The sequence below is a fragment of the Engraulis encrasicolus genome, chromosome 8, assembly GCF_034702125.1.
Source record: "Engraulis encrasicolus isolate BLACKSEA-1 chromosome 8, IST_EnEncr_1.0, whole genome shotgun sequence".
In the NCBI taxonomy this organism is placed as follows: domain Eukaryota; kingdom Metazoa; phylum Chordata; class Actinopteri; order Clupeiformes; family Engraulidae; genus Engraulis; species Engraulis encrasicolus.
The window spans coordinates 16,833,187-16,856,382 of record NC_085864.1 but is presented as its reverse complement, the minus strand read 5'-3'; positions in this window follow the sequence as shown (position 1 = coordinate 16,856,382).

Genomic DNA, 23,196 nt, shown 5'->3' with positions numbered 1-23,196 from the left:
TGTCACACCAAAGGACTACAAAACTAATACATCTTGTGGTAGCAAAACATAATTGATTGACTGAAGAACTCTGAGAGAAAAACCTAAAATCCACCCTTGCCATTGGCTTCTTAAGGGTCTAAAGTCACAATTTATGTACCGCTGGAGCTTCAACAATAAATAATTATCCACAGAATTAACCAAAAAATGATGTCACACCACAGGACATTATTTTCTGCGACAAAGTTTCATAAGTCCATACGGTCTCAGAAAAACAGGAAAAAAATTAAGCATTGCCACTTGCTAAAATAGACACCTTGAAAAACATGCCAGGGTTGTTTAGACAAATGTCTGAGCTTTGATTATTTATTTAAAAATGTTTTAATATGGAGAACCAGGCTTGCCTCAGTCACTCCATAGGACAAATGTGACATTTGACTCAAAATTAAGTATACTTATTTAAGCTCTGGATTTATTACACATTACTTTTTCACAACAACGACATTAGTTTAATCATTTAAAGCATTGACAATTTTGAAAGCATGAATTTACTTAATTTTAAGAGCCTGCGACAGCAAAATTTACACGTCACGTCATCTACCCATGTATCTGACTATCTGACTATCTGTTGTCTCTATCTACCTGATTCTCTCTACTGTTAACTACCTCAATTGCCTTCTATCATCTGCCACTCTCTCTGTTCTGTCTCTGCTCTGTCTGATTGTCCTCACCTGTCTCTACTCATTGTCTCTCGTTAACCTCCCAGCTGTATCCCATCTCCCTCCTGATTCCTCTGTGTATATCTAGTCCTGTCTTTGTGTTTGTCCTTGTCGGATCGTCTTCAAACCTGGCATCCTGTTGTTCTGTTTGTCCACGTCTTGACCACCAGTAACCCTGTCTGTTGTCCTGATCCGATTCCTGCTCCTGCTCCTGACCCTGTTCCCGTTCCTGTTCTGTGTGTGTGTTCCCCCCAGGACTTCCGGAAACTCCACCACCTGATCCAGACGCTTCTCTGCAACTGGGACACACACACACACACACACACACACACACACACACACACACACACACACACACACGGGTTCCAGGGTCCATGCTCTCAACTCCCTTTTGCAAATTTTCAATAAACTCTGAAAATGTGACGCACTTGGGTCCTCGTCTGTTCAGTCCATGACAATACTTAAAAATCTGCAAAAATGGAAGGGCTGTCCTCTTCTGTGACATACTGTATTTAATCTTTTTGAGGGGTTGTGTTTTTTCCTAGGCATTCTAGAATTTTCCATGAACATTCTACTGCTCCCATACAACTCTATGTTAAAGATGGACTGAAACGAATAAGCTATTCATCCATCACTCATGAGTTTTTTTTTGTCTTTTTCTAAAACCCTTAATCCAACTTTAAATCAATTTTCCAGGCATAACTTGTTAAAACGGCAACTTAAAAGTGTGAATTCTGTGGCCTTTAGGTCGACATTAGCCACAAGGCCGTGACGTCATAAGGTTGACTCCCACATTTGTTAGTATGGCTGGCTACAAAAACTAAATAGGCCTACATTTGATGGATCCATATTTCATAAAGGAGCGAAAATTCTATACAATTCTATACAAACATCAGCATGTTGAAAGAACACACATCTAACATTACGTGAAAAAACTTCAGTTGAATTCAACACAAATTTAGAGGCTCTCTGTGATGATGCAACTCCCGTATGCCATGGGTTATGGAAATGGAAGAAAGTTACCAGTTTTGGCACAGGGTCGGCGGGCACAAAACAGCCATTGCTTCTTCTACATGCTGATTATTATTAACATGTTATCAATCAAATGACCCAATAGTGTGTGTCTGCTGTGATCAACTGGAAGAGATTGGGACATGTATGCCAGTTTCGCAGATTATGGAACGTGGCTTTCTGCTGCACTGAGTTTGACACGTTGAGACCTAGCGAAGTGACACTATGAAATCCAGCTACTTTAAAAATGTATTAAGTGGAAGTGGTGGTTTTAATGTAATCTTAATAAACAATGGCGTTATCCCCATTATAATACCGGCAATTTCCCGATCAACCAGCTACATCTACCTTTAATTTTGTTATATGGCAATGGTTGACAAGGGGGAGATGCTTTGCCTTGACGCAGCCATGACTCAAAAAAGGAGTATTTCACAGGAGTGAGGTTGTGCAACGTAGTAGTCTCCTATTTCCAACCATACCCGTGATCTCCACAGTTTTGGTGAAACAGGAGGGGTGGAAATGTACGGAGCACAATACTGATGTTGAGTACACTTCAAAGTCATACCGAAGCCTCTGTACAAACTGTATCCACAGCGCTCTCGTTTTTGCCTTCTCCTTGTCAGTGTAGGTTCATTTTATAAGCCCTTTAAAAGTCCCTTTGAGCATTTGTGACATCATAGTAAGAGAGCACTAATAAATAGAGTTGTGTGTCTCTGGCACTGCATTTAGCTCTTTTACTGTTCTAATCATGTATGGTGTTTTATCTTACTCCTAAGAGTCTCCATGGTGGCCGAGACTCGGCTCCCAGTGTGAAAAGGCCGCCCAAAATTCAACGCTTCTCATTTGTGTCTTTGATTGCATATACTTATATGAGGTTTTTTATATCTATGTCTTGATGTTGTAACTTGTTATAATGTGGAGCCATGGGTTTTTTTTCCTCATCATCCTCACCTGATGTGTACTGTACTTTGTGGCCTGAGCAGCAGCTATTGTACCCTAAATGTCCCACATGGGAGTAAGTTACTCTATCTACTGTACTTTTAATAAATAAAAGCAGTGTAATGCAGAAATCCAGTTGGTCTTTGCATCTTTGCAACATAGCAAGAGAGAGGAAGATGGGAGGAGAAGGATGTAGTGGAGCAAGGGTGGGGAGAGGAGGAGAGACAGAAAGACATGGAAAGACAGTGGAATCATTCCATTTTTAACTTGATAAAAGAAGGAAAATCAATTCAAGCTGTCGGACAACCAGAACAATTTGTAATGTCCTGGAAAAGAGAGAAACTACTGGAGTACTGAGCAAAATATGTTGAAGAGGTTGGTCAACGAAAAACAACAATAGCTGATGGCAGAAATATTGTGAGAGGTGCAAATCAAAATACAAAAAAAACAAAGAAAACAAAACATAAGTAAATTACATCACTAACACCCGCTACAGTGCAAGGGAGGTCGTATTGCAATAAACTATTGACCCATGTCAGACTAAGGCACCTGCAAAAAATGCCTTAGAAATGCCTAAGCCCTTTTTAGGAAAAGGTGCCCTCAGCCTATGAAAATCTAAATATCTCAGTCTCCAAAATACACAAAACATGAAATGAGTAGCTACAACTCTTCTCTTGCATTACAATGTGTTCATTCAGCTCTAACATACCCACAATTTTAATTTAAAAATCTCAAATCACATGAGCCTGAATGCTGCGTCCATGTTGCTCCAGGCGCCTAGGTCAATGCAGCATATATACAGCATCCAGCATCAATGGGTTGAAGAAGACGCCAAGAGTAGAGACACAGAAGCATTACCACACATGCAAAACACTCATCGGCAGCAAGAATCTGAAGGCAAGATTGAAATTGGCAAAGAAGTACAGAGACGATCCGCAAAAGTTCCACAATCTTGTGGACAAATGAAATCAAGAAAGTCCAAATGTCACAGGGGTGACAATGTCAAGTGGGGGAGGGAACCACGATTTTGGCCACTTGTTTCATAGGGGGTCATTGGAGTGCAACACACTGATAAACAGACATGGCGACCGACCCACTAGGATTTGCCGGGGAAGTGTGTGCAATTAGATGAATGGTTACAGGTGTGGGGACTGTGGGGAGACGTGCGATTGGAGTGCACTGGGGAGGCCAACAGTTATATGTCAGCTACGAGACACGGAGGAAAAAGAAGCGCTTTTGGGAAGAAGACGGCCAGCACGCAGCAGACGGAGGAGGCATACCCAGCCAGTACCCGGACGGGGCCAGGATGGGAGATCGACCCGGGACTCTTGACGATCCTGGGGATCATGTTCGAGGCGGCCTGGAGCTCAAAGGAAGAAGCGGACGGCGTAGCGCCCGACTGAGCCCCGTGATGCATGGCCGTGATGCATGGATGTGCTGCGCTCTCTCTCTCCCTGGTTGTGGCGGAGATGTTTATGTTTAACAGCCTAGTCATTCAACCCAGTGGGATCGCTACTCTCGTTTTGATTTAGTGCGCTCTGCCATTTTGTGTGCCACTGTTTCCCTTCTTATGCATGATGTGTGAAACACTTAATGTGTGGATTGATTCACGAATACTTGTAGTTAGAGTCGTGACTCCCTGTTTGGCTGAGTAGCTTTATTTTAGTAGCCTGCTAGTGTAGCTCTGCCCGTAAACGCAGCAAACACTAGCTAGTGACTTCTCCCCCCTATTCCTCCAGCCACCCCCAGAAGAGGAGCCCCAGACGAGAACCTGATGTTGCCTGCGACCAGACCCAGCGCTGCAGGCCACACGAAGATGAACTTGGGGTTTGTGGGAAACTGAGTAGATGGGACTATTTTAGAGAAAAAGGACTGATGCAGAATTGGACACTTCTGACATGGGTGCATGGAAAAATAAATATCATTGTTAAAACTTGATTCTGGTGTGTCTGTTGGTGTGCAGTATGTTCCTCAGGGTAGCTGGTAATAGAAGGGGGCGCCGGTACGCCCCCCTGTAACACAAAGTATGGAAAAAGAAAGGATGGCATGAAGCAGACGAGGTAGGCCTGGGCATGCATAACAGATTCTGGAACAGGCTCCTTCATTTTCTATTGATAATGTAAATGATCATGGTCCCAACTGAATTAATTCCAGAGTGACACATTTTGCCTGCCAATTTATGAACAACAACATTGAAACTAATTGGGATTGTAAACATGCAGCAGGATAATGGGGCAAACCACGCTGCAAGGCAAATGAATCACCTGACCTTAAGGTAGCAGATAATGCATTTCACCTCCTGAAGAATAGAGTGAAGGGAGAAACCCCATTGAAAAAATAGGAACCGAAAGAAGCTGTAAAAGCCTGCAATAGCATCTCAAATGAAGCATACAACATTTGGTGATGTACATGGGAAGCAGGCTTGAAGAAGTAATTGCAAACAAGATTATGTGTTCCAGTACTTTTGTGTAATACAAATGGTCATAAATCCAAAATTATTTTAACATATCTATATATAAATACCAGGAAATACAAACTGACATTCTGAACTTTAGTTTCATACTGGTCTTTTCATGTCAAACCCAAATGTCTTATATGGACAAGCTGCTCCAAAACTTTTGGAGGGGACTGTAAATATTATCACTATATACAGTAGTGTGTGTAATGATCAAAGTCAGTGGTCTGACGGGTTGTTGTTTAGAGGTATCAGGCAGGCCAGAGCCAATAATTCATAAAGAAGTCAGTCTGCTTACTATTCAAATAATTTGCACAACATAACATGGATGAACAGATATCATATTGAATGGCTCTTATTCTGGTCATTTGTACACAGATGCATGTAACAGTTACCTTTTTACCCAGTGTCTGATAACACCTTTCCTGTTTGGAAGGTTTCTGACCTACCTATAGCTTCATCTATGACTTCACGACTACAGACAGGCAGGATAACACAGACAATAAGAATAAAATTAAATGGGCCTTTGTTGCAAAATATATTATGTATCGTGCACAGTATTTTTGTGAGGCATTTTTAATAGTGAGTCGGTGCAGCCTGCTGTCTAAATGATGAATTGTCTGCAAAAATCTACAGTGTGACCGAGCTAGTACAGCAGTGTTTCCCAACCTTTTTTGTCTCATGTACCCCCCAGTCATGTTTTACATCGCTTTTTCTATTCCAGTGTGACTATGCCCCATGCCTTCCTTAACACATTGAATACCGGCGGTGCTCACGGAATTATGTCGTAGAATACCAGCGTTCTAAGCCCTTTTTTACGTTTTTTTGTAGACTCACAGCTTATTATGTGATAGGGCCACTGAAATATGTTATGACTCGTTTGAAAGTGGAGACGCTGCCCTCTTAGTAGGTGAAAACTGTGTGTCTCTACGAGCTGTTATTGCCGAGTAAACCCACGCTAAACCGAAGTGGGTATCCATGGAATTCAGCTACAATCGGAGATATTGAGGTTTTTGTGAAGGGTGCGCTTCTTCAGAATGTGACGAGTTTGAAAGGGGATGCGTTGGTTTTCATCACAATTTGGTGCAAGGTTAGCTCTGACACACATCTTCCTGCACGTCAAGACACGCCTCCTGCTCTAAACCACTACGACACCGGCAATCAATGCCCTTCGAAATCCACGTTTTTCACACAGACTGAACACAAGCTCTTTGCACACATGCAGAAGGTCGGACATTTGCTAAAATAGTTCCCGATGACTCCCGAAATAATAGCCCAACATTGACAACAAACCCCAATGATATGATGCTTAGATGTAGCCCATCCGATCCATATGTAGCCATCTATGCTAGCTTCTGGCTTTTCACATACAGGAAGACAGTTCAACATAGGGGTGAATAATCAAATAAACTTATCTGGTTGGCGATCAAACTTCTAAATCGGAGCGCATTACTCCAATTACAATTCGGGTGCCATTTTGATCCAAGGAGCTGGTAAAGGTCTAGGTAGCAAGCCCAGAAAGTTCAAGATACTCCTGGCACGATATACAATGGTCTCTGTGTTTACCTATTGCGTGAAGTCAGACACAATACACGCTATCGTGGGCTACTAGGGAAACAACAACATAGCACGATTCACGAATACGGCAGCACACCTCCTGCTCTGTCACACTACGACACCAGCAATCGATGCCCTTTGAAATCCCCGTTTTCACGTGGACTGAACACAAGCTCTTTGCACACATGCAGAGGGTGAGACATTTGCTAAAATAGCTCCCGATGACTCCCGAAATAATAGCCCAACATTGACAACAAATCCAAATGATATGATGCTTAGATGTAGCCTAGCCCATCCGAACCGAATCATATGCGGTGGCAGATGGACACTCCCAACTGAGATCGCTCCCGGACGTGTAGTCCCAAGTGTTTCTATCACTCCCGGACGTGTAGTCCCACCCTGATCGATAGTCTGGCTAGTGGGAGCGAGCCGACAGGGGAGCGTCCTGCGTTGGGAGCGACAATCAGGGAATCATGATATGTAGCCATGCTAGCTTCTGGCTTCTCACATACAGGAAGACACAGAAACTTATCTTTTTGGCGATCAAACGTCCAAATCGGAGCGCATTACTGCAATCACATATCGGGTGCCATTTGGATCCAAGGATCTGGTAATTGGTAAAGGTCTAGCAAGTCCAGAAAGTTCAAGATACTCCAGGCACTATACAATGGTGTTTACCTATTGCGTGAAGTCAGAGACAACACATGCTACAGTGACCGTACTAGGGAAATCAATGCAGGCAGCGCGATAGGCGACATGGGTTGGCATCCAGACATCTTGGTAAGTTAAATTAAAATATCCAAATCATAACACTCAAACATCATAACAATCAAACAACTTTGGACTGCAAATGTTGTCATTTATGTCCATCACAGAGCTACCAAAATCACATATATTGTCCATTGAAGGGTGTAGATTCAAAATATGATATTTAAATGCAAAAACGCATTTTTACGTTTTGGTATACAACGCATGGGCGTGAAAAACGCATTATTACGTCGTCGGTACTCAATGTGTTAAAATACATTTTTTCCAAGTACCCCCTTCAGTGTGCTCGCGTACCCCTAGTGGTACACGTACCCCTGGTTGGGAAACACTGTAGTACAGTATTCAGACTAACTCTGCATAACAGAATGCAAAGGAAACTACCACCTGTAGCTAAGATGTGGCATGCAGTTCATATATTGTTAAATCGGTGTATTTGCAATTACACAGTTGCATTCAAGTCAGATGTGGTTCAATAGGAGTTTCATCACGGGGGTAACTTTGCGTGCGTTGGGTGGGGACCTTGTAAATTACAATCGGGAGGTAAACATTGGGAAACATGATTATGGGGTCAATTTAAGTAAACGGCTACAGGTGGGAGGAAATAGGTGAGGTAGGTGATTGGTGACTTTGGGTTGGGGGAGTGTTTATATGCAGAGACGCGAAGTTGGACGGGAGCACAAAGGGAGGGAGAGAGCAGCTACGAGAGAGAAGGGGGACCTCGGAGGAGAGATGCAGCCGTGCCAGAGGGGCAGGAGTGGAGGTGGAGAGAACGTTTGACTCCAGTAGCCGGAAAAGAGGACCAGGCCGGAAGAAGACACTGGTGATCCTATGGATCTGCATGCAGACAGCTCAGCAGCTCGACGGAGGAAGCGTGACTGGCATTGTGCCTGGTGTGAAGGTCCGCGACCCGAGCTGGAGTGGAAGTGCTGCTTCGGAGGACGACTGGGGGGTTACACAAAAAAAACACAAAAACCATGCACCAAGCCTACATGTCCTCTTGGTTTAACTACGTAGGTGCATAGAGCTGCGCAGAGCACTTCCCCGCACGGATTAATGCACAGACTAATGCACAGGCTAGATATGGCTGCAGCCTAGGGGCCCCCACCTACCGGGGGGCCGTGATTGGTCCAAAGTGAAAAATTGTAAGATTATGATAACATGCAGTATTGAAAAAAATATCTGCTGTGTTGGGTAGAGTTGATAGATGTGTTGTCCTTAATTCCTAGATTATAATTATGACACTGTCTGTCAATTTGTCATGGAATTTGCTTTCCGGGGGCCCCACAGCAACCTAGGGCCCCAGCCAGGTCATTGTGATGATGCGACCTGCCAGCGCATCCTCACGGCGTCTGAAATCTCAGACACCATTGAACACTTCGCACCCATACAAACATTTCCCTGCAGTGCATTGTTGTTCATGGACTTCTCAAACTTTTGTGCATGAGATTATATCTTTGTGATGGTTGTATATTATTTGGTCTGGTGATTTACATGGGTCGACACGTGTTTAGAACACTAGTACCAAACATTTGCGCACATTACATTCACTCATGTTACATTTTACTACATGCATACACAAACACAACATAGATTTAGTCCACATGCTTGCTTTATTTTTAAATGCCCTGAGTTTCAAGTAGTTTACACTCTGACTCCAACGAGTGGTTTTAAAATGTTTAAGAACATAGATGAGTGTTTTCTTGACATTTCAAGTAATCAATCTTACCAGTGGGTTGCCGCTTTCTGGTTTCCCAAATGAAGCGCAAGCTGCGAGTGAAAACGCTTTTGTATTGAGCACGTTCGCGTGGGTGCGTCCTCGCGTGTAGTAGAAAATAATTAACTGTTTGAAAGTTTAATTCACTGATGTGAGTGCATGTATTTATTTATTGATATTTTGTATACGGCCTGTTTCTATTAGTATATTTATGGTACCATTTTTAAAGGATGATAATTAGTAGAAAAGTGTATTTGCCCTGAGCCACCCCTGCTAGTTTAAGTAAATGGTATGGTCCATTTGGAGGGTGTGGACAGGTGTTCCATATAATGAGTTTGATGTCATTGTTCTTGGTTGCTCCATGGAAAGAGGACATGGGTCCTTGAGCTTACAATCCTCAGATGTGTGAGGTAATCCTTGACTCTTGAACTCATATTGTGGGCCTGTGGCTAGATATTTTTGTATGTTCATTTGGCTGCTCATGTTTATTTTCTCCTCAATTTGTATATAGTGTTTATAGCCTTCTTTTTTACATTTTATTTTGGGTAACTTTTGTTTTTGTTTGTCACTGGCTCACTTTCTCACCTGTGGTTGCAAAATAAACACCAAAAACTTGATCATCTGTCTCCTGCTGGATCTGTGTGCCACTGCTCTAAGACCCTCGACATTCTACATTTTAACAGTCATCTTAGTCCAGCCCTAACTGTGTAGGATGGTGGCCAGAGTAGGTATTGCAACAATGCTGTTCATTGAAACTGTACTGCCCATTGCCAAATTTGATCTTTTCATACATACAGTATATACTATATATATTTAGTAGGACTATTTGTGTTTATTTGAATGTTTTGTGTTGTTTTGAATCACCATGAATCACCATGAAGTCTTATTTTTTTGTCAAATGATAAGGATAATCAATGCAACATCTACATGTAGTCTTTACTGTACATTCAACTTTTAACAAACAACAAAACATACATATAGGAATTAATGTCTAAACCTGTGGTTCCTCTCGTACTAAGCAGGATTACCATCGCAACAACACATGATCAGTAGGGTAAAACTAACCTGTCTCACAATCTAGTGGTTTTATACAGCCCTAAGAACAAATGTGGAAGCCATTTCCATGGCCTTTTCCAGGCTTTTCATCACTGAGAAGACAGCATCTGATTTATGTAAGTTCATGCTCACACACTGTGGCTTTTAGTGGACCAAATACCATTTCATACCCAACGTGTAAGACATTTGGGTGCCTGCCTAGATACTGAGTGGGCATACATGTGAGTGAGATCTGGCTTGTGTGCTTTGACGCATCTGTGCAGATGACGGAGGTGGATGTCCCCGGCCCCTCCAGGAGGAGGGAGATGGAGGAGGAAATGGGTGGCATCTGCAAGGTGGACGGCAAGAGACATTTCATCCCTGCAAAGAGGGCGAAGAGGGGGGTCATCTGAACCCCTCAAAAGGTCAGGGCAGCAGGGATTCAATATCTGCCACAAATGACCCATAATCTAGTCTAATATTAATATGGCGAAAGGCATTTAATTCATCCTAGAATTTTCCATGAACATTTTAGTGCTCCCATACAAATCAACACTAAAAGTCCATTAGAGCATTTGTGACACTACTAAAAAGAACATTTAGCTCTATTACTCTGTTCTAATCACATATTATGTTTTATCTAACTCCTAAATACTGTTTCATTCAATACATAGGCAGAGGAGAATGCAGGGCTAAAACATTACGCCCAGCACTGCAACAAGGGAACAAGGGACACATCTCTCCCAAGAAGAACTAGGGCCCAGAAGATCACGCTTGGAAGACACACCGCTGTAAAACTGCCCACCCACACCCTGAAAAACCTGCTTAAAAGACAGTATTTTCCTGGTCTTACTCAGCATGTCTCACAATCGAATGTCATTCCACTCAAGATCGTCTTTGCGTTTATAGTATAGTCTATCATGTGAAAATATGTTCAGGTTTCCTCTGTCACAGCCATACATTTTACCTTTTTTTCTAAAAGAGTTGAGACAAACCCGACTTTTCTTTACCACCTGGTGCTTTGGGGAAGAATCACCATTAATAAATGTTTTTTTGCCATATGTTGTGTTTGTTTCTTTGATTTTGGGACTTATTCCATTAGATAAACTCAGTCAGCATTGTTTTATTACACTTTGATAGTTTTGGTGGGCTATTCACTATTCAAAACCCCATCCTTCACCTATGTGGTAATAAGGAAGGGTAGGGGAGACTACATCAGAAAACAAAGACTTCCCTTTGTTTGTGCCTTTCACTTACACACAAATGGAGATTTTTTTCCTCTGAAAACGATTCTTTCCAAAAAACCTACATGCTGTTTACAATATACATTCCTTTCGTGTGTGCCTTTTGTTTACACACATATGGAGTTTTTTCAACTGAAAACAAATAAAGCAAAAGTGGAGATTTTGTTTGTGGGTCTATATAAACATAGAACATTTGAAACTTGAATTACTTTCTCTTTGGCACACACAGGCTTAGGCATATCGCAAGCTTATTTGTGACCACTCTTGGCAGCCATGTGGATTTTCCAATGGTGTGAACAAAGATATGTTGGAAAATGTAGAAAAATGTCAAAATACCGGTCTATGTGTAAACAACACTTTAATGAAAGAAAAGAAAAGGCTTGAACAATGGGCCTTTGACATGAAAATAGGGGTAATCATGCTCAAAAGCAGAATGAATGGGAGCCAATATAACACAGCTAAAAAATGTTTTTCTCATTTTTGTATTTGTCCCAAAATACTAATATTAGGGTGCATTGAAAACTTGCAGCAAACTAGGACTAAATATAATTCATTTAATCCATGTAAGTGATCTGCGCTAGCTCTCTCCTGTGCATGTCACTGTATTTCCATTGCCTAGAGTATAATGAAGAAAACAAAGTTCACGTCTTTGCCAACCAAAGGAGCCTGCTCAGCTATAGACACAGCAATACAAGACACTCACTTTTTTATGCACCACTGTGTGGTGTGTGTGTGTGTGTGTGTGTGTGTGTGTGTGTGTGTGTGTGTGTGTGTGTGTGTGTGTGTGTGTGTGTGTGTGTGTGTGTGTGTGTGTGTGTGTGTGTGTGTGTGTGCGCGCGCACGTGTACGCGCATGCTGAGGTGTGCGTGTGTGTGCGTGTGTGTGCGTGTGTGTGCGTGTGTGCGTGTGTCTGTGCGTGCGCACATGCTGAAGTGTGCAACTTGTGAGTCGCCGTTTTTTTTTCAATGGATATTTGCTCCTGACTTTTCTCTGGACTACATACACAATGACTTTTGACTCTCACAGTATATGTACATAATACAGCATATAGTGTATGGTACTACTGGTACACTGTGTAAGACTTTTTAGTTGTTCATTTCCAGAATTCATGCTACCCATTCACTAATTCACTTTTTCATGAAAACTTACCACCACCATCAAATTCTACAGTAAGTATTCATTATGACTGGAAAAATTGCACTTTCCATACATGAAAAGGGGGATCTTCTCCATGGTCCGCCATTTTGAATTTCCAGAAATAGCTGCAAAAATGACTGTACTTGGGCCATACTAGATAATATTAGTTTATTACTTAGTAAACTTTCATGAAAAGATCAAATTTGGCAATAGGCCGCCCAGTTTCAACGAGCAGCAGAGTTGCAGTACCTTTTTTGACCATTTTCTGCAAAGTGTACCTTTAATTTCCCTCAGGATTAGTAAATGGTACTCTAGTATACACTAATATTCCAGCTAAGTTTAAATCATAGTAACACACCAAGTCCTGTGAACCATCACCAAAATCCCATTCCAAACTCTGGCCAAAACCTGAGGGACCTGCTTTACTCTCTGGTTTGTTAGTAACTTACGTATTGTAGACTATGACAGTAAACAGTGGACAGTAAACTGCACATCAATGTGTTATATTGAATGTTGTGTTAAACTTAGAACCAGCAAGCCACCAATAGGAACAAGTGCATCATCCTGAATGCTCATTATTCCCATGAATACTGTGTATTGAAGAGAATGTTTGTCAATGGTTTGTTATGGCCAAGCAGGCTGAGGGTGGAGCCACAATGTAAATCCCTATACAGAGACCAAGTCTCAGGTGTAGGTGCTATGCCGATTAGTTCTTTAGGGAGCCTCATAGTCACACCCCTATGATCATTAAAACAACTACAAATGGGAGTCCAGAAAGGGCCCCTGTTGTTTTCGTAACTAAGTCCCTCTATGCGTGTTTATCTTCTATACCTGCATCACATCATCTGCCTCAAATACAGAAAAGGCTGAAAATGAAAATGCTACTGGAACTAAAGAAACAGGAGTTCCAACAACACAATCCAGTTCTCAGGGAAACCTTTGAACGTCAGGAGGTTATAATCGGATTCAAATGAGCTGGAACATAGTTCTTTGGCTTATTTACGGGAACCGAGCAAAACAGTGAGCAGCAGAATTCTACTTGGTGACACACAGCCCATATGAGAGGGTTTGTGTTCAGTTAAACGTGTCTTTGGATAAATCAAGACCTCTGCATCTAACTGCAAATTTCAACATCTAAAAAGGTAATGTAATTTGGTTCTGAGTCCTAAGTAGCACATAGTTAAGCGTATAATATAGTAAAATGAACTGTATTTGAGTGGGACCAAATGAAATGGAGTTGATTTAACACTGATATTTTTTTTACTGTGTGGTAATTCAAACATGACAAACATGTAGGAATTTCTTTTCTTCTTCTATGAATGTGTTTTTGTTATTTAAGATGTTTAGCTTTGCCTTTAATATGAATTAACGTTTTCTCTATACGTAAGCACCGCACTTTGCGTCACACTAGTATGCATGCGTACGCCCGTACACTAGTGGGCATGCGTGGACTCCTTCATACACGTCTAACTTGCACTTCGTACCACATCGTGAAAATGGTAAGACATTTGAATGAATAGATATATGTAAAAAGTATGTACACCTAAATGAACAGAGGCAACATATTCTTTTGTGAGGCATATCTCAAAGTGAGTCCAGTCTGCTGTTTACATTATGTTGCAAAAATCTACGGTGTGATCAAGTTAGCATTCGGGCTAACCTATCGTAACAGAATGCTAAGGAAACTACCAAGCCACGTAGCCCAAGAGTGACGTGGCATGCAACTTATCCCCTTAAGACGCGGCTTTATACATTTGTTGTTACCAGTGTGGCAATGACCAAGTCGTGCTGCATTACTAAAGGGTCTGTGTCAGTGTTTCCCACAGAAATTTTGGAAACTATGGGGGCAGCCGGGATTTTTTTTTGTCCCGGGGGGGGGACTTTTCACGGGCCTTTTTTTGGGGGGGGGGTTATTCACGCAGTGTAAATGCAAAATGGCAAAACAATGAGTACAGTATGACATTGGCGCATGGAGAAACTATAGGCCTACGCCTACATTTCAGCCATTTATATTTTGAGAAATAAGGCTACATAATACACATGCAGGGGTCTATGTAATGAAAAAAATAATAAAACAAAATAGGAGCAGAGATAAGAATTTAACATTGCTGCGAAATTGTTAACGCATAAACAAGAAGGGTCTAAGAGGGTAGGCTATGCCTTTTCCCCACACACACATAGGTGTACACATTCTACATGAGGGGTGCTGGTCACAGGGCCAGTTTTTCAAAATTCCTCCCATTAAAAGGGCTGAACAACATATTACACATTTATGTCTATATTCACATTCATTACACATTAATTTCTATATGCAGCCCGATGTCTCCTCTGCCTTGTCAATGAAGGCCTGTCACCTAACTCATTACAACTGTAAAACAAAGCCTGGGGAGTGTTAGTAAACTCATCCCAACTGTCCCTTCTCGGAAGGTTTTTTTTTTTTAATTGCTCCCAAACCCAAGTTAACTACAACAACTTGACAAGGCTTTTGATCCCTCTCTCTTTCAAGCACTTGTGGTTTTCTCTATAGGATGTATTTACTCCAGGAGGGAAATGCGAAGGAAATCGTAATTGAAATCGCTTTTAACAAACACGGAAATCGTAAAAAAAAAAAAAAAAAAAAAAATTTTTTTTTTTTTTTTTTTTTTTTTTTTTTTTTACATTTTCGGAAACTATGGCGGCCAAATTTAAACTATGGCGGGCCGCCATAGTTTCCTCAATGTATGGGAAACACTGTGTGTTGTGTCATAGTATTGTAGTGCTGTGGTAGTTACATTTCAATGACTAGTACAGCGTGCCACTGGAGGTACGGCGCGCATTAAGGGGCTACACATCTTGCTAAAATGAATTTGCCATTACACAGCTACATCAGGGAATCGACCTAGTTCCACATGTGCCAATTGAAATCCCTGATAGCACTGCGAGCACAGGCAGAGATGCAGAGACATTCCTGATAATTTGACTTTATTTCAATAATGCCTTTTTCGGTCTCAGCTGTCCAATGAGTGTGTCGATGACAGTGAGGACATTACAAGAAGAGTTGTCTATGATGACCAAGATGTAAGACCATGTAAGTACCACTAGAGCTGCATGTGTAAGGAAAAACATAAACCTTATACTCTTTCAAATATATACCTCCTGTTAAAGAAGGTAAGAAGCCTAAGACTTGTTTGTGTTTTAGTACCGTTTGAAGTTGATTGCAATGTTTGTAGGCTATTCTACCATTTGACAGTGTTTGAATTAGTATTCTAACAGTTTTGCATTTTTCAATGTCCTTCCCGATATTTTCACTCACCATCAGTTCCTGAGCAGAGGGGAATCGAACCAGCTCCACATGTGGTGAATGAAATCCCTGATGACACTGTGACTTCAGGAAGAGATGCAGAGACACTCCTGGTAAGTCGACAGCATTTCAACAATGCCTTTTCCTTCAGAGATTGACATCTACTGTGCTGTAAACAGAAGTTCACATGTAAACTTCATATTACCCAGGAACCCACCACAAATGTGATCCAGTGCTGTGCAGAGTCAGCTGATCGTAAGACAAGTACACAGGTCTACTGGTTACTCAGATAAGATATCTATGTTGGAAGGAAACTGTGTTTCTGCTTTTTATTTTACTTTTACTTTTGACACTTCTGTCCATCATGTACTGTGGGAGTCAAAGGCTATCTTTACACTAATTATTTGAAAACTGAGACATTAACCATGCAGTACGCAGATTTTAGTATGGTTTGAACTAAAACTCCAGGACACATCTTGGATTGTGAATAGGGGGAAGAATAGGGGGAAAGCCTTCTGTGAGGACACAGAGTCACACTATTATGTTATGAAGACATACAGTAACAGAGAGAACTCAGCTCCAACTGGTTGTATTACAGGGGAGAAGAGGAGCTGCGCTTTGGAGAGCTCCAGCCCAACTCACACTCTGTGTGTAATATAATTACTGTATGTCTAATGAAAGCTGACAACTGACACAAATGATTGACATATTTATCTTAGCTGTCAATTGAAGCAGCTGATGGAAGAGATGGTGTACCAGGAAGAATCGTCTATGGAGATGACGACTACGTTGTCGGACAAGGTACATACTACAAGATGGGGCATGTGCACAGTATAAAATCCCAATACTAACCACTAATAACCTACAAAGATGGAGCATAAATGTGCCTCAGTGTTTATTGTAGTGTGATATTTGTGGAGAGGAACTATCGGTTACCTCTTTTGAAAATCAGATGTCTTTTCTTCCATCAGCAGGTTCTGTGCCTTGGGGAAGCTACCAACCTGCAAGACATGGGGTAGTTGAAAGACAAGTGTGGACATTGGTGGACGCCACACTTCCTGTAAGTATTAAAACCATATGGGACCAATATCTGTGTCAACTTTACAAGTTTTGGCATTTCTAGTGAACGTGACCTTGACCTTGACCTGTTTTTTTCTGAAAAGTTGATCCATCATCTATTGTGGTCAGCCATCAATGTCTATGATTGCTAACATACAGACAGAAGAACTGGGGCAGTAACTATGCATAACCCAGATTTAGCTATGTTTAACACATCTTGGACTTTGAAAATGTAGTAGGCAAAGAATGGGGGTTGTGAATGTTAAAACATAGTAGTGCCAGAGAAAGCTTTGGAGAGCTCTGGCCCAATTGTGTAGTACTACTGTATGTCTAAAGACAGCTGCTGACAATTGATACAAAATATTGACATGTTTATCTTAGCTGTCCATTGAAGCGGTTGATGAGAGAGATGGCCGACCAGGAATAATTGTCTGTGGACATGATGACTACCCTGTCAGACAAGGTAAGTACTACAAGAGGGGCTTGTATGAAAATATCAATACTAATAACTAATAACCTCCAAAGACAGAAAATAAATGTGTCTGTGTGATTGCGGTAGTATGATATTTGGGAAAAGGAACTATATTTCACCTCTGTTCTTGCATTAGCAGGTCCAGTGCCATGGGGAGTCAACCAACCTGCAAGAGATGGGGTAGTTGATTGAGTAGGCATACAAGAATTGCTAGATCAAGGTGTAAGACCACGTAAGTAGGCCTACCATATCTTTAGAATATTAATTGCAAATAGGCTCACCAACTACTATAAAGACAATAGCCTACAGAATATCCCATCTTTGTGTTTGCAATATAGTCTACCATTTGAGAATATTTTCAGGTTTCCTCTGTAACAACCATACATTTGACCTTTTTTTGAAGTTCAAACAACGCCTACTTTTCTTTACCACCAGGTCCTGGGGAACCGATGGGCATCATGACTTCTGGAAATTAACTACTAAAAATATTACACAGTGCACCTTTAAAGCCTGCATGCATGGTGCCAAAACCCCCTCCTGAACTGGAGGCGAAAAGTCTCACCATAGTTTTTTTGATGTAGGCTTGACCAACACTGATTGCAGACCGTGAAACAATTAACACGAGATAGCACCAGAGACGTGCGGTCAGGGTAGGCAGGGTAGGCAGTGCCTACCCTGGGATAAATGTCTTAAAAATAAAAACTAACACGTGTTTTAAAAAATATTCTTCAGAGTTCACATACACAACAATAACATTGATTCAGCATAAATTATGAGCTGTTTAAAGTACAGTACACAGGACAACGATCAAAAACCTAAGTAATCGCACGAAGCAAAGCGCTCAGGCTTGGGCAGGTTGCCGTGGCAACGCGCAGTCCCGGCTGGTAGCAGAGACAGGCTGCTGGTAGCCTGTCAAAGCAGAGCTTTCGAATGCCAGCCAGGCAGCCCGGTAAGGCTCGCTTTTCCTCTGCCTACCCTGCCTTCAGTGCTGTCAATGTAGAGGTTTGCGCATGCGTATTAAGTTGTCACATAGCTTGTCAATGGGACTAAAAGCAGAGCCTTTAGACTGTGGCGGGAGTATGTGAGCCAATCACAGCTGCCAACATGAAAAATTGTTACAATTCAGGAAGCCTTCCTGCTATAAGTATGATAGCAACAACAGCTAGCAAGGTACGGCTTGTTCAAACTCTAGCCGTACAGAAAACATGGCAGTCTTTGGCGTTTTGCCTTTATTACAAAAAAAAAAAAAAAAAAATCAGAGAAGGAGCAAGAAAGATGGTTCAGATGACAGGCAATAGCTGAGCCGTTTGCAATCGCTGCATTGTGGAAATATTCAACATCAGATGGGTAGCAGCTTCAAGTAGTTTGAACACACTGGGACAAAATATCTTCATCATGTCAACCACCCCGGACTTTTAATGGAACTAACTTGCATGGAAAACATTCTCGTGATTCTGCTTTAAGGTAAGATTCATCTAATTATTAAGCTGTGTGTAACCCAGGTCATCCGCTCGTGGAGTCATAACGTCGCCATGGGAACCGAGTACGCTCGTGGGGCTGTTTACATTCTTCGAAAGACTTTCCGTTTGTCCTCGTTTACTGATGTCTACTGATTTAAGCTTACCGCCGATAAAATACACCTTTCAACAGTGTTTTATTGCCAGTCATCTTTGCGCTAAAAGTGTCTACTTACTCCACTGGTGGAGTGAAGAGTCGTGAACGTCGCAGGTTTTTAAACCGTGAAGATTATTTGTAAGTATCTGTCAACACTGTATGGCTAGTCGGTCGCTAGCATTTTACATAGCAACCAAACGTTACGGTTAGCAACATAAAGATCCGTTTATAACTTCATGTCTCTTGTGTTCATAAAAACAAAAGCGTAGAAGACCGGATTGGCGTCCGAGTGTCCGAGTGTCCGAGTCCAAACCCAGTGTGTTTCTTTTCCACGTTGATATCTGGTGAGTGATTAATTTAGTTTTAAAAGCAGTCATGGGGCTCTACTACACCGCATTGCACTTAGCTTCACTTCAATTGTTCTGAATGTATGGAAGCGTTCTGTATTATAATGTGTGTGTTATATGTATGTATTTACATCTTGAAGAGAACCGATTTTAATGTTGTTTTGGCCTGTACAGGCCGGGTCTTTTGTTTGGATTGATTGATGCTGTTCAAGTGAATTCAGCTGCTGTGCGATCGCCTTCAAGTACCACCGTGGAGGCGAACCCCAACAGCTGTGGCGAGCCTGGCCTTCAGATAAGAACTATTGATAACTGAATGAATGAGACTCTTTTATTTTGTTTTGTGTTGTTTTCATCTTCTTCTTTTGTAATACAGTGTATTCAACGATTCATGGTATAACTTCTATTACCTGTCCTATAAGTATATTTCTATCTACTCACCCGGGTGATTTAGCCAAGTTGTTTAATGGACTATATCTGGTGAATGTAGTTGCAGATTTAACTATTTGCAATATTTATTTAATTTATTTTTAATTGTTTATTTTATTTGAATCTGCAGATTCTCTTTTATTTATCTGATTGTTGTTTGTTTATGTCCATCTTATTGGACAGATAGCCTACTACATACTAAGTTATTCACTCACCAATTTATGCAATATTAATACTCTCCTACTTATCATCTTAATTATTCTTAATACAATATTTTTAACTTACCAACTCCGTCTGTGTGTTTTGCTTTTGCTCTGTGGTGGTACACTCCTTTCTTTAGTAGCGAGCCTAGGTTTATTGATGTGCAACGCAAGCCCAGAGGGTAAAGACAATATTTTGTCAAAATAGTGAAATAGTTAAAAGTAGGTTACATGTGGGTAGCCAAATTTTAACATGAACATGCTCAAGTTTGTCGTGGTGCCTTTTGTTGATGGGCCAGGGAGGTGTTGACATTGAACAGTGGTTGTGCTGTGGACACGAATAGACTGTGTGTGTGTTATGACGCGAGATTGTTTTTTGAGCGTACGACATGACTTCATTTTCCTAAGTTATTATGATGATGACTTAATACGCGATGCGTGAGGTGTGTGGAGCCTGTTAGCAAGTTGACATGCAGCGGTGTTCTTTTGAAGTGCGCGGTGTACGAGATCAACGTTGGGCTCGCTCGAGTGACTGGGATGGGTGCTCACCTCACTCAGAAATTGACTTGATTTGAAACACCGTGCACAACCGTTGCTGAAGTGTTTGAGAATACAATCACGCACAAGAATGAGTCTCAGAAGTGTTTTCGTTGGTTTACTCGATGGAGGCCTACCAGTATTTACTGTCTGAATGCACCGCTCATGTTTGTTGAGTTCGCAAGCAACCCGCCCCCTTGCCAACTTTCCTTCTCGTCTGAGTGTTTGATTAGCAGCACAAAATGCGTCAATGAAGCCGGAGCTGTTACCTAGGTTGGTTTATTGCTAAATGTAAATCGTTTCCCCTCACATGCTATGGTGTGATTCACTTTGGTGAACTAGACATTTTATCTTCTAAACAAAGTAGGCTACACTGCCACCCTGCATCCTCCATGTGAAACACCCTGGCATTTGCAACAGAATAAACAGAAGAGGAGCAAAGTCAACTGCTAAAGCCAAAAGTTAAAGCTTTCCCCCCAAAATGCTGTGATGATGTAGCTTTCTAAATTATTGTAAAATGTAGGCAGAGTGTACAGAGTAGGCTATGGGTCCTTGAGCTACCAATTTGGCAATTTGACAAAAAAAAAAAGTCTGGCCTTTTCAACAAATTGAAATTATGCATTTTCACTTATTGTTTCAGATGTAAGGTCTACTGACAATGTCCATATGTCTAATAGTTTAGCCTATTTACTTATTTAGTTATTAGAGCTGTGGTGGCTAAGCACTGATGGCATTTTATCTTATAGCCTACTTTATATTTACAGTATTTAGAGAAACATAGGCCTACTAATTTGTTGCACATTAAAGACCTTATCAGCATACTAGGTGAATAGGCCTAGTTGCCGATCCAAGGTTGTGGCATAAGGCATGAAAGGGGACTATTTGTTCAAAGTTTTTAGTCTTTTATAAAAGTTTCTAGCTGATAGTGACTCTCCAGATTTGGTTAAAATGCAGGAAATTGCATCTAAGAAATACATTTTTTTCTGGTGGAGGACCCCCAGACCCCGCGCTAAAAAATACACAAAAAATATTTATTTTCTATATTTACTGCCTACCCTACCATACCCCTCACTGCACGTCACTGGGTAACACCATGCTGTCTGCAACAGACCTGGCACCAAGTAGACAAAATTAGCAGCTATGGCTAATATACAAATGAAATGCCATACATTCTGAAGGACATAGGCCTACTTAATTGAAAACTCTTGTTAGGTATTGCTTTCACATTTTCACATCGGGCATTTTGTTAAGGTCAGTTAGGCTATGTTAAATAGGCCTAAACTGAAGCTAAGCTAATTGGGTTCAATGATCATCACATCTGGCCTACGGCCAATTTAATTTAACATTTAAACAATAGTTTTAAAAGCTAAGTGAAAATCATACATGCCTAACCTGATGTGAAACTGTACCACTTCGAGTCTATTTCGCCAACAGTAGCGGTGATGTCCGTCTTTTGCCAAAGTTCCACCACTGGAGGAGGGCAGCCAGCATGGAGAGAGCAACCACACGGTAATGGCATGGCAAGAGTCAGACTCGGTAAACAACATGCGGCCAGGGCAGCAGGCATGGCTCAGAGCCGTATGGCTGCGTGTGAGGTGCCCCCTATAGGCAATATCAGGGTATCACATCATGCAAATACTCTTTTGTAAATGTCTGGGAGATGTAACACCATAGATTCTTTAGTAAGTCTATAAGGGCTGTGGTAACACCCTGTAACACCCTGACAACCCAAACCGAAGTCATACATGAGTGTGTTACTCACGATAGCCTACTGTGGTATAGTGTGTAGGTACAGTCAATCCGGAAAGTATTCACAGCGCTTCACTTTTTTCACATTTTATTATCTTACAGCCTTATTCCAAATGCTACAAATGAATCTCTGTTGTCAAAATCCTACACAAATTATTCCATTATGACCATGTGAAAAACAAGTTGTCTTGACAGTTTTGAAAATTTATTTAAAAAAAATAAAAAACAAAGAAATCATTTTTACAAAAGTATTCACAGCCTTTGCTTAATACTTTGAAGAACCACATTTGGCAGCAACTGCATTCCTTTTTTCATTTCGAAATGAAAAGGTATTAAAAGGGAGGTCATCGGTGTGTGTTTCAACCTTTCAGTACATTGAAATTGTACATTTTGAGTCTGCACCTGGCTAAAAGAGATGGGTGTGAGCAGTGGTGTAGTCTACCTTTTTGAAGTGTATATACTGTATATTCGAGCATTTTTTGAAATGGGTATACTGTATATATTTATGCTATTCAAAACAATGTATCCATCAATTTTAAGTGGGTATACTGAAGTCCCTAAAATTTAGAAGTGGGTATACTCCGTATACCTGCGTTCTACGTAGACTACACCACTGGGTGTGAGTTTTGAATGAAATCCTATGGAGAGTATCATGATCTGCTTCTGTAGTCACAGTGCATGTTGATATGCATGCTTCTTTAGGTGTAATTCAGATTTCCAATGTTGACGGCATCCATACATCGCCAAACCATGTCAGTCCCACAACCATGCTTGACTAGCCAGATGATGCACTTTTTGTGTAAAACTCACTTGTTTACCACCACACATGCTCGACGCCATCTAAAGCTAATTCGTTTATCTTGGTCTCTGAACAGACCAAGGATATGGAACACTGGAACCATATTGTGTGGTCTGATGAGACCAAGATAAACAAATTTGCTTTAGATGGTGTTA